At 30.9% G+C, this 13,795-nt stretch overlaps 1 protein-coding gene across 1 annotated transcript in view; it reads left to right on the top strand.

Annotated features, from left to right (window-relative positions):
* The window catches only part of LOC117170634, a 429,481-nt gene that overhangs the window by 378,125 nt on the left and 37,561 nt on the right, over positions 1 to 13,795 (top strand). The window lies entirely within an intron of this gene.

Genomic DNA, 13,795 nt, shown 5'->3' on the forward strand with positions numbered 1-13,795 from the left:
TTTTTTCCATTTTTCTTAACGAACAATTTTTTTTTTCAATTGGTTATAAAAACACGTAAACTCAGAAGATGTGGACTATGACTGCACCATATATCTAGTCGGAAGTGGTGCTGACTGAAAACAGATAATTTGGAGCGATTCGCGCGCCATATGTTGGTCATTCTAAGGACTTATTGAACTACCCTCGTATTTCTTTAAAAAATTTAGTCGGCGTTTTTGAGAAAATCCACTTTTAAGAATTCTAGATAACCAGCCGCCATTTCGTAATTTTTAAAAAAAATTTGTTGGTATTCATTAAAACTGCGAGAATTTTCTACCCTTTTTTTTGGAAAATACTGCATTTTGATAAAAATTTCTATGTATTTTTGAGAACTGTCAGATAGTATTCAAATGTATGTAGCCGATCAAAAAAAAGTGTTATTAAACTGTAAAGTACGATTCACTTTTATATTCACTATAGGATTATATATCAAAATATCAAATCATTCCGACAGATATTTGAACATATAAACATTGTATAGTGATGCTTTAGATTTTAATTGTGTTATCAGTGGATAGGGCTTAAGTTATTCTTTTTGAGTTTAAAATATGTATATGGAAATGTGCAATTTTGTATCTATTAAAGCTAAGTTTTCGTGAATAATCTCCCATTAAAAATAAGTTTAGTTGAAACCCACTGTTTGCATAAGTATTATAAAAGCAACTATAAAATTTCTTAAATCTGTACATTATCACGAAAATATGTTTTCTCAAGCTTTATCAATTTGTATAAATTAAAAACAAATTCTTTGGAGAAATTCTTATTATTTTTGCTTTATTCTTTTTGTTATTCCTAATATTTGTCGTCTTTCTTTGTTACTGCTGTATGATTGATTATTTAACAGTCTGATATTTTATAAACGATTTCCAACTCTTCTAAAAATTGTATAATTGCACTCATTTCTTGGGTACCTTTTAAAAAATGAAGAAATATAATTTAATTTGTTTATGCTGTTTACAGTCCGGCACAATCAAGTGAAAAAGATCAATGAGGTTTCTTTTAAATTCAAACTATTTTTAGTAGCTGAAAAGCAATTTAAAATAAGAGTATTCCATGAATCTAAAGAATACGAAAAGGATATCTCTGGGTTTACGTGACTCTGCTGATTAAGTTCCTCAAGGACGAGCGAACCCTTATATTTCCAATAATTTTAACCATCGTTAGAGAAAAGAAAGTCCACAGAGAAGGCAATCGGCTTACCTTATCAGACATGTGCTCCATCGTTCACATTAATTCGACTGAATTGGGTCACGGTAGAAGGTATCAGAAGTAGAGAAGACAGAGTCGGTCTTATAGTCATTAATTCAAGTTAAGGGTGCTTTTACTCAGCACTAAGCACCTTAAATTTTGAACTGGCAGTGGTATGAGTACTGCCATGCCATCTGAGCCTATACACGCGTGCATGCTTTTGCAACGTTATGCGATATTTGCACGAGCAATGGAGCGTTTGTTTGGCTCCAATCTCACCAGGGAACGCTTCTTCCTAGTGCTTGAATGCGAATCCTGTTGCATAATTTAGTGATCGCCGCCATCCTCGTAGATCCACCGTTGAACCAAGTATGCCGGGTTGCAAATGCAAAGGTAAGGGTAGCAAGTACAATGATCCTATTCAAACGTCCTTCGTTACTCGTTTCAAGCACTACATTACTCTACGCAACTCGAAAGGGATCGTCCGACGATTTTAGGGAAGTTAAACGGCTTCTCCATTATATTACGGTCTATTCCTGTTCCGTTTTCGCATATTAATCATTTCAGATAACCAAACTGTAGGAATCCTCTAGTCTCCACAGAACAATAGAGCTTCGGATACCAAGCCTGGGTCAATTCGATGCGTCTCGATTTGTGAAAAGCCCGTAACGATCGTTTCAAATGGTCTCTCGTTTGTCAAATTGATTCAATCCCTCTCTACCCTTTCATCGGAAAAAATGCCACTGATAAAATTCATTGAACTTTAAAAATTTCTGGATAGGAACTGATGAATTTAATATGATTTTAGTCTTTAGGAAATCGATGGGATAATTAGGTTGATATCTAAGTAGAGGCTGAACTTTCGCAATGAGTTGGTCTTGTATCCTAAATATTTCTAAAGGACCTTGCGACGAATTTTTAATGTTTACATGTATTTCAATAGATAAATTCATCTATTATTAAAATTTTATCTTCTTGAAATCTTTTTGTTAGATTAGGCTAAATGCATTTACACCTTGTAGATCGGGACAATTGGAACGAAAGTTTTGCTACCATAAACTTGATAGACTCACTATTTTTTGTATACAGCCTGTTTGGACGTTGCTTTAATATCACCTAAATATTCACTGGATGTCAACATTTACTAACAAGAAAAATCAGAGGAGTTTTGTTAATTATAATATTGTGATCAGAGACCAATTCCTTATGAATGTGGGAAACATACCCTATCGTGAAATGTTGTTGAATTTATTTGTATGGCTGTTCTAACATTCCCTTAACACTAAAAAAGCAATCCGACATTTTATAAAAACAAAAATCTCAGGAATTTTCTTTATTATAATATTGGTGTCGACAATCAATTTAAAATAAACGCGGAAAAAATATTCTAGCAGGAAAAGGCGTTTAACCTATTTTACGAGTTGTTTTAGTAGCTTCAAAATTTTCAAACAAGAAAATTAACATTTTTCAAAAAAGAAAAATAAGAGGAGTTTTTCAATTAAACTATAGGGTTTACAAGTCAATTCGCAATAACTATTTGAGAAACATGCTCCAGCAGGGAAATTCTTTCAAATATTGATATGGGTTATTTTAATATCCTCTAAATATTAAAAAAAAGAAGGTCGTCATTTACTAACATACATAGGTCGCTACGAAAGTCTTGAGACTCCGCGTACTGAAGTGACAAGGAAGGGTGAAAGTAGGCTGATGTGAAAGAGCAGAGAAAAGAGAAAGAAATAACGAGAAGTAATAGCTTACACACAATAAATTTAGAGAAAAACAAATGTAAAGTGTAAAAAATGAGTGAGTTGACGTTCGCGAAGTATCGTGTGATTCTTCGGTATCATTTTCTTTGATGTTTAACCGCTGAGCAAAGTCTATAAGAAATTTCATCTGTTCTGTGTGATTAATGTCCATTCAGGGCGACTGCTTTTGGATAGTATGAAGAATTCTTGTGCGGAAATTTTTAACTAGAGGGCCAGTCGCGTCCAGGCTGGTCCGCCGAGGCGGTACACCAGATCTTAATGTGATCATGCAGATTTGCATAAATAGCATGTGATCACATCTTGAAAAGTTCCTCTGTCTCATGATAATGTGCTCAGTAATCTTTATCTATTGGTTTTCATAGAGCAGCTATGTTATCTGGCGTCACGGCTTCGGCCGACCGGCCTGGGCGCGACTGATCATCTATACTCTGTTCAGCGAGAGAATGATCGACAGCGCGTAGTTTTTTAGAAAAAGGTGGAGTAAATCCTGTAGAGGGTTTGTATAACACGCATATTAAACAGGCATCCGAAGTTTTTTCTACCGCCATAAATCTAAGAAAAATGAACTTTTGGGAATAAGAGAGGTCAAACACTTAAAACTCAGACCCTTCGCCTCAGGGGTTCCAAGGATTGAAAATCTGCAAGCCAAGCCTTTATGACAGTTTGCGCGAACAGAATGAAAATTCATAGTTCCTGTCGATCATTCTCTTGCTGAACGGAGTATAGTTCAAAATTTCCGTGCTGAAATTCTCTATGACACCGAAAAACAGTCGCCCTGGATTGACAATAATAACTTAATACTGGTGACATTTCTTCTAGACTTTGCTCGATGGATGGAAAATTCTTGAAGAAAGTTATACCAGAGAATTACACGATACTGCATAGATATCCAGTGCCCACTCGTCCATTTTTTACACTTTACACTCTCTTTTCTCTAAATCGATTGCGCGTGAGCTGTTACCTCTTATTATTGCCTCCTCTTGTTCTCCGTTCTTTCTCATCACCCTACTTTCACCTTTCCTTGTCACTTCAGTACTCGAGTCTCAAGACTTTCGTAGTATCCCATGTACTATATATCTAACCGTATTTAATGTTAAGATACCCCTTAAAATTCATTCAAACACTTTTTCTAGTAGTGGACGTTTCGTGCAGTAATTTTAAATTGATTTCTTAAACCGATAGTATAATAAAAATATATCCCTCGGTTTTGTTAGCTAAGGAATATCGGTTCCGCTACTTCATTGCTTAGCAAGTGTTAAAATGACCCCTAAACGTTTTGTATGCACAAATTAGTGATTCTGTCAAGTTTAAGGGTACGAAACTATTGTTTTAATGGTTCCGGTTTACAAAATCTGGCGCATTTAGCCAAATATAATAAACAGTTTATGGCTAGAATAATATTTCAATAATAGACGAATTGTTCTTTTGAAATAGATCTAAAAGTAAAAAACTTGGCCAATTTTTGAGTAAAAACTGTACATTTTTCTTATACTTTTAATTAGAAATTTGCCAAAAAGCTATTTTCTGTACATTTAGTGAGCATTCTTTGGTATGGTTAAAGAAGAAATGTAATACTTATCGTTATCTAAAGCGTCTAAAATCGCACACCAAAAATTACCAAAAATTACTATTTTTTACAAAATTCAAACGTTTTTAAACAATTTTACATATGATTACACAAAATGACAACGTTTACAAATTTTCACTTATTGTATATTATTGTGTAAATACATTTTGACCTCGATAAAAAAAAGAAATTTAATTTTTTAAATATTGTACATTATTTGATGCATCAGTCCCGGAAGATACTTGAAATAATAACAATGGCAGTTTTTAATTATAAAAGTTGCAGAAAAACCTTAATTTGACGAATACTAAACTACATTACTTGACTTTGTATTGCCTCACCAAAATTTGTAAACACTTAATTCGTAAATAGTTACATAAAGGGAGAAGGTACCGCTAATGAGTCTTAGATTTCTGACTGGTGATGTTTAGAGTATCATAGAACATAATACATCTTTCGAAATAATTATGCATAATCTGAGTTGAATATCAAATTTGAATTTTCCTTGAAAATTATTGTAACTGAATACGAAATCATGTTTTCAAATTTTTTTAATAATCACACTATTCACTTCGTCTAAATCTATTATTGAGCAAACGGTCCCTTTTTATTCAAAGAATGAATTGATTGCTGTTAGGAATATTAGGACTATATATTTTATATATTTCTATAGTAGACTTTTTTTGGTTGTCTTGAAAGTAGGTAATTCTTTCAGAAGTGCTTTGTAAAATGAAATGGAAATATATTGGAAAAGATCCTTTTTATTGTTGGGAGCGTGTTTGAAAAAAGGAAAACTGAACATTTTTACTCCTGAAGAAAAGAAATTTTAACCTAAAAGTAAAAACAATAAAAATCCTCATACTTAAAAAATATAATTGTTTAAATATGTGATCAAAATAAATATATCCCTCAATTGTTTCGGAAACTGTAAACTAGGCAAAACAAAATTGGCAACTAAATTTATGGAATGTAAAAGGGATAAAATTTCGTAAAATATTGAAAATAAATTTAAAAATTTCTAACGAAAAAGCGTCACAATTCTTGTTTAGTACTAAATTTAATTAATCTGAAAATTAGTATTGTAAATAATTTGATTGATCCTATTCCCAAAGAAAAAATTGAAAAATCAGAAAACATTAAGAGTCTGGACGATCATTTAATCCTAATCATATAAGTTTGAAAGCTTGGGGCCTCATGTTGAAAAATAATAATCATACATATATTGCTTTATTTGCAAAATGAATAAAACGCAAAGCAACTTTACACCACAGGAAACTTTTCTAACCTGGAAAGTTTTCGAAACTACAGCGTATGGGTCAAGGTTCATGTAAATCTTTCGGAATCTGTAAATTGAGTTCTTTATTTTTCGCTTGCATCAAAAGAATGTTAGTGCTTGAAAAGAGTGATGCCCTGAAACGCATTTGGGTAGAAAATAAATATAGAGAAGGAAAAAATCTAATCAGGTTTAGTGGTTTTTGGGTAAGTTATCAAATCTGGCATGTTTTCATAAAAACAAAAGAGTGATATATGAAAAACCCAGCATATTCACTCAGTTAAAACTTAGATGTATTTCTGATTCCATTCACGGTAGATGAAGGCTTCAAATTTGAAGAAACCGAGGAAAAATACATATTGACAAATCAAACTTAAAAATTATGCACGTGTAAAGTATTTAGAATGAATCTTGCATGAAACGTATCAATATAGGATTAATCATAGAATAATTATTTGCTACATAAAATGCTATGGTACCATTGCAGTAAATATCATTGTAATAATTATTGTAATAATTAATATTGTAGTAATTATTTTCTCACTCTACTTGGCGATGCTTTGACAATATATATATATTTTTAATTTGTGTTAAATCAAGGATTGTAGTATATATTGGGAGCAGGAAGGTAAAAAAATAGTTGAAATTGGCATAGTTTCCTCTGCCAGCAGCACTAGTAGTGAGAGGGTTAATGGTGAAAGAGCGTAGGGAGAAAATAGTAGGACGTACGATAGCAGCTGGTTTAAAAAAGGAAGGGGATGGGAAGCGTTCTTGATCCGCGAACCATGAAATGGCTCGTTCTCTTTCTCTTTCTCTGATCTTCACTGAACTACTCTTTCCAACGTTGTTATTTCTTTGCTACCTTCTACTTAAACTATCGCGTGTAGAAGTGTGTAACTACCGAGTTTGAAGGAGTTTCACTTCTATCGCTCTTACTTTATCGTCAGGTTCGACTTAAAGTACATCGAATCATTCGCTACTCACTAAATCACGCTTTTCAATTAAGATGTTTGGAGATCACTTCTTCACAGACAATCAGATTCCTTCTTCACAATAATCACTTTTCGTTTTTTAAGTTCTTATTCCGATTCAATTCTCAGAGAAAACTTATTTTGATTACTTGTAAAAGAAGAGAAAGAAAGATAATAAAGATGCGTTCAACTGGGAAAATTCTCAATCTCTTCTCGTTGTTATGTCAAATTCGTTGGAGTTTTCATTTAGAAATCTATTGATGACATTTTTTCTCATTAGTTTAAAATTTACTCAATTCTGATAGACGTGAGTTTCAAATGTCATCAGCGGGGATATTTATGGATCGAATAAGTTTTAATTTTTTGCCGCTATATATAATTTTATATTATATATAATTTTTCTTAATTATAGATGATCATATAACAAATATAGAAAAATGCAGATAATGTGTGAGAAAATGATTTCAACCTTGAAAATATTGTTTAGAGCTGACATTTTTTTATTATTGATTACTATGAGGGGTTTCCGAGTAAAAATTCTTCGACTTAAGTCCGACTTTGTTATGTTTCTTGTTAATCTCCAATACATCGATGTCTGGCTGCATCTCAAAACTGATTGCACAGATAGGACTTCGTCTTACTTTTATGACCACGACAGGTGAAACGGTGTTTACTTGTCTCAAGTCGAGCCTTGTCTTGGCTAAGACGACGTTTACTTGTCTCAAGACGAGATTTTTCTTGACTGAGATGGTCGAAACTTTTTCGGCTCACAAATGAAATTGAAATTGATGAAAGAAAAATTTGTAATTATTAAATTAGTTATTTTTAAGTAGAAAACTTAGAATCTTTGGGTCTGAACGAGTATAACCCTTAACAATTTTCATCAGAAAATAAAAATTGTAACTATCTAGAAGGATCTCCTAAGCTGTAAGAAATAAGTAAAAACAAGCAACATTGTCGGTATCTTCGTCAAACAAGTATAATACAAATGAAAATTTGTAAATAGGTTGATTGGAAGTATTGAAGATTGTTTAATCATTACCAAAGATTAACTTTGATGACTGCCAGAATTACCCTTTTTGTTAGGACAGGCTCAAGTCAAACTTTTCAGCTTCAGCATGTCTTGATTGGGGGCAATGCAAGTCGAATTCAAGTCGAAGCATTTTTACTCGGGTTAGATTGAACCCTTGATAATTTGTACTTTAAACACGTTTCTAAATATTTTGTATGCCAATCTTAAATCTAGCTTGTATGCGAATAAACCTTAAACTATAAATATTAATCCCAGAATACCAACTTTCAGCCATGTTCGTGTTGCTTTAACAGTTTTAATTAACCTAATTATATCTGCCATTCATAATTTGTCAATTTTTAGTAAAAAGTATAGTTTTTGTTGGCAATGTTTATTCTTCAAAACACTCTCGAGAACAATTTCATATAGTACCGAAAAATGCAGCACATTTTCTGATTTTTGAGGAAGCAGCATTCCGAAGAATTCACGAATTTGGATCCATAATCCCCGGTGGATGGTATTCAACTTCTACCGTTTCAGATTTTTAATTACTCGGCTGGAATTTTTTTTATATAATAATTTTATTTAACTGTCTTTAAAACTAAAATTGTTTTATTTGAAATCATATGCGTATCAAATTGTAAACTTTTTGTATAATTGTTTAGTTTTTACTCTAATGAGAAATTTAATATTTTTTGTGTTAAAAATTTAAATCGTGAAATTTTAGAAGCTGTGATTTAAAGTATGAATCATCTCAAATTGTTCAAAGGCAAGATTTTTCAATCAAATCAGTATGAAATACCACTGATCAATCTTTGAACACTGATCGATCATTATAAATTACTGCTTATTAAGCCGGAATCCTTACACAGATGATTCAATGTCATATTCCTTACTGATTTACATATAGATATCTTAAATTCTTAATTCTCAAATTAATAATCGTTCAATTTTCATGACTTCCAAATCAAATTTTGTATATCTTAAAAGTCCATATTTGGATTTTTGCAATTTGACAGATTTTTATTTTATGTTCAATTTTTAACCACTGATATTTTAATTTTCTAGAATTTTTCAATTGTAATGCTTTATGTTTCAAATTATTTCTTTTTGTGCATTTAGATGTAAGTTGTATAAACTTACAATGTGGAATGCATACATTTGTAACTGTTCTCATTCCTATTATCAAAATTAGGCATTTTTACTTCATCTCGAACCAACTACACTTCAATGAGTACTAAGTGGAAAAGAATGGTAAAAAATGCAGGCAGCAACATTTTCATTTGTGTAATATCTGTGAATTTAATAATTATTATTATAGTTTTTTTATTGAATGAATAATTCTTGAAAAATAAAATGTAGTTTTGAAGTAAACTAATAGTGAGAACATTTTTACGGAGATATTATCAACATGAAGATTAGCCCCATGTATTTGGTTCATTGTTTTTCCATCAACACTCGAAGAAATTAAGTTAGCTGATGATAAAGTGAAAATATCTAACAAACTTTAAGACGCTTTAGTTTCAAATATTAGTTTAAAAATTGCAATTTGTTTAGTTTAAACTTTTAAATTTTTTGTTTAAAACTGTAATTAGCAATACTTACAGGTTGTGAAAGTACAAATGAAAACATTTCATATGTAAATTTGATTTAGCTTAAGGGCATGTGATACTTCGTCGTGTGGTCAATCGGGTACAGTTCCCCCGCCTTTTTTCCACAAAAATGAAAATGTTCAAAAACAGAATTCGGAGATGCAATTAAATATCATAACAGACGCTCCCAGACTTTTTTTATGGAATAATAACAAAAGATATTATTGTGCTAAATAAAAATTGGATGCATGTGCATTATTTTGAGGGTAGGGTCGTTTTTCAGCTCTCTCACCTTCCGATAATGTAGGTCTCTGTCGTAGCAATGCTGTCGGTAGCACTCAAGAATAATTATGGAAGAGAATTGTAGCATACATAACCTCAAAATACACACATTAAATTTAGCAAAATCAAAATTTGTTGTATTAACTCACAAACAAAGTGTGCGGGGACGTCCATTAGCATGATCGCTATCATTCCCCAAAATTTGAGGACAAAATACTTATTATTCTACGAGAAAAGCCGGAGGAATTCAACACTGATAAAATCGATGCAAATTCCGAAGCGCCACACAAATTAATTAAATTTTTTAGAATTAACCCACAAAAAGTGTTTGGGGACGTCCGTTAGCATGTTCGCTATCATTTCCCAAATTTTTAACACAAAATATTATTCTAGGGAAAAAGCCGGGGAACCTAAAACTGGTAAAATCGAGAATTTTCTAAGTACCACAGGCCCTTAAAAGCTAGAATTTTTATTTTTATTTATTAGGGCTTACAGTTTGAATTTATTCCATTTCAATTTTTTATTCGAACAGCCTAATTTTATTTTTGTCTCTAATTGATCTTGTAGCTCCTAATTTCACAATCGTAGAACTTTGAAGAGTTGTGTTATAAATATTTGATTTCCAAATATTTCAATTTTGCATTTTAAAATTTGAATCCAATTTATTATGTTATGGTTACGATATTTGTAACGCTTCAATTTCAAGTTTCCATTTTCAAAGAATCGAATAGAAATACTATGATACCAAATTCCTTATTGATTTGATATTAAATTTAATTTTAACTAATAGGATCAAAACTGATTTTCCTAATCGCGAAAATAATCTTTATTAGAATAGGTTGACAATTTTCATGTAGCTAAAACGATTATTAGTATTCGGTTAAAAAAACGTTTTATGTTTTGCAGTTTAAATGTACGATTTCGTCATAATTACTATCTTGAAATGGTCCTATTGAGAATCCGAAATAAATTTTCTTAGTGATTTAGAGTTTTTCCTCAAGTGAATACGCAGGAAAAATTTAGTTTTTAGCAGCATTCGCGATGCACGTTTTCATAATAGAAAGCGAGAAGTTGACTATGTGTCGTATTCCGGAAACCGTGTCACGTATTTGTGACCTACAGAGAACGGCATCGGATATAGAACTTCAAAAACTACGTAGCAACATATGTACTTGCAGTTCCTTCGCTTCTATTTGTATGGTTGTAGATATATACTTCACGCCTGGATTATCGAAGATCCCATCGATAATCTTGTTCGACCTGGTCGTAAAACATACCGGCTTCCTGGCTTCAGTTTGCCGAGGCACTGATTTATTTCCTATCGCAATCGCACGAATCGCTTTTTGTTTTCACTTCTAATTTCTTGGTTATATCAAAATGACCATTTGGGAAAAAGCTGTTGTTTTTGGAAAAAACGCCACTCGGGAAACGTGCTCTTTTTTGGACTTACAATTTACCTGGTTTTTATTTGAGTAGATTTAAATTACATTCAGTGTTCAGAAGGCACAGTATTGTTCACATGACTTCAACCCAAAGACGCGAATACCAAGAATGTTTGACTTTATTTTTTATCTCGAATGCCTTGAAACTGTTTTTCGATTCAAAAAAATCTTCCCCAAAGCGTTTTCTGAAAAAAATGTTTTCAGTGGCACTAAATCAAAATATCCAGTTAAAAGAAAACATACTACGAAATTAAAACATGCTAATATAGAAAAATAGTCATTTGGAAAAATCCCTTCAGGAAGACCACATTTATCATTTATGATCTTACTTCGTTGTCTTTAAAAAATTTATTTCTCTCTTTTACTGTACATTTATTTTATTCTTATTTCTTTTTCTCGATATAATTATTTGGAGCAGAATATCAAAGTATGTACTCATAAGTTTTTTAACACTAAAAACTTTTTATCATAAACTGATAACATTATTATAATGAAAAAATATATCTTCAGAGAATTCAAACAATAATATTTATCAATCATTTTAATGTTAATTTCTTTTATCTAAATGGTCTCTAATTAATATTGTTTTAATATTGATTTAAAATTGTGAAGATATGCTCTTTAGCTCCGCTGAGGTTCTAGCCCAGATTCTACCCGGCGGAGCTAGAGACCTTTTTTTTACAATTTTAAATCAATATTCAAAAAACATTAATTAAAGAACATGTAGGAAAAAAAATGAACATCAATATTATTAATACATTCACCTACTCAAAACATTTACATCGAAAAATTATAAGAATTATCTAATATAAGAAGGCGAAAAATGGAATTTTACATCTTAAAGTGAAAAAAATCAAGTTTTTCACAAAGACAAAGTGAAATTAAATGCAATAAATTAAGTGTTTTTCATAGAAGTTTTAAAAAGGAACAATTTTTCTCAATAAACATTTTTGATACCTCGCTTTGATTTTGATAAAAACTAGGAATGTCGATTTTTGTAAATTAAAAATAGATTTTGTTCAAAAACGTTTTAAGTGAACTTTTTTTAAAGATAAGTAGTTGCAAGTTATCCTAGATAGAATGTCAAGAAAAACATTCTCAGCGTTCGCACCTTTGTTATATATTGATTACAATGGAACCATGTAGGATGTCTCTTTTTTTAAACATAAAATCTGTTTGCGCTACAAATTTAAGCCAAATTGGTTAATATTTACCCCTAGAACAAAACCTTTTCAGTTTTTCATATTATTAAAATGAGGACGAATGTTGAAAAAATGAGAAATTCACATAACTTATACAATTTTCATCGAAGTCTTTTATCAATTGATGATCAGAACCTTTTTTTTAAGTAGCTTAGATTAAAAATAAAATTTTTTAAAATTACAGACCTATTTATGATGTCTAAAAATAGTATTTTATGTAGTTTATGATAAAAAGGACGCCAGTGTCGTGCAAAAATCTTGTGAAGAACTAAACAGCAAGTGCAAAGCATTAAAAATAAAACAAATTTAAACAAAGTACAAATTTCGGCTGTTTAGAAAAATAAAAAAAGAAATGATAATTTCTGCAACAGTATCTATTATTGACGAATATTAATATATCATATACATTTTTCAGAAATACTTGTCCATATAACCCTAGCTGGTGCTTGCCAAGTTTGAGGGGCTTCAATTGAAAAATTGAAACATTAAATATCTTCCTTAAAATCGTACCTGCAGCCATCTTGGTTTTTTTTTTCATTCCAATTGTCTTGCTCCCCTTGTCGAGTTTGAGAAATTTTCTTTGAAAAAAGGGTAAATTAATGATTTTTTCGCAATTTAAACAGCCACTACTTTATATTTTTACAAAACGTTTAATTTTTTCTCAGCACGTCAAATATTTTTCGTGTATAGACTTTATTTTTTAGATTTTGTTAAAAAAAGCTATGTGCATGAGTTTAAAAGGAGCAAGATCGTTAATTATTTTATTAATTGAGCTTGTTATGGAGATTCTGATATTTTATATTGCTGAAAAAATACATTCTATATATTAAAAAATGGCTGCATTGTGCATTTGTTCATTATATTTGTTCAAACAATTAACCAGTTTTTACATGAAAATAACTGAATGTCGAAAATCGTTGATAAAAAGTAATTTTTAGTCTAGTTCATGAATAACAGAAAGCATATCTAGTCAATAAGAACTAAAAATTTGATTTCTTTATTAAGTTTGAGAATAATGTTTAAGGAATTATTATTATTTAATAAGTCCTAATTAAATATTACTGTTACATATATTTCGATCAAAATCGTATGTAATATTATATCTGAATCTTGTTAATCCATCGGAAAATATTTTTACTCATTACTTTATTTATTTGTAACAAATTTTTTTTCAAATTGCTTACCAATGTTAGTGAGCATTCCTAGAAACTATTACCACTGATTTTAGGTATTTTTAAAACAATTTTTAACATTTCGAACAAAATAAGAGTCCTGAATTTTCGAGATTTTTTATTTTTTCGCCATCGACAATTCTAGAGATTTAATATATATAAATATCTAATGGTTGTGAGACGTGATTGTGGCTGAAATTTTACCGCAATTTCGCTGGAAGCGGGTGCAATTTTTCAGATTAGCACCCGCTCCCGGCGAAATCCTGCGGTTGTCCTTATGACAAATTT

The sequence above is a fragment of the Belonocnema kinseyi genome, chromosome 4 (assembly GCF_010883055.1).
Source record: "Belonocnema kinseyi isolate 2016_QV_RU_SX_M_011 chromosome 4, B_treatae_v1, whole genome shotgun sequence".
Lineage (NCBI taxonomy): Eukaryota > Metazoa > Arthropoda > Insecta > Hymenoptera > Cynipidae > Belonocnema > Belonocnema kinseyi.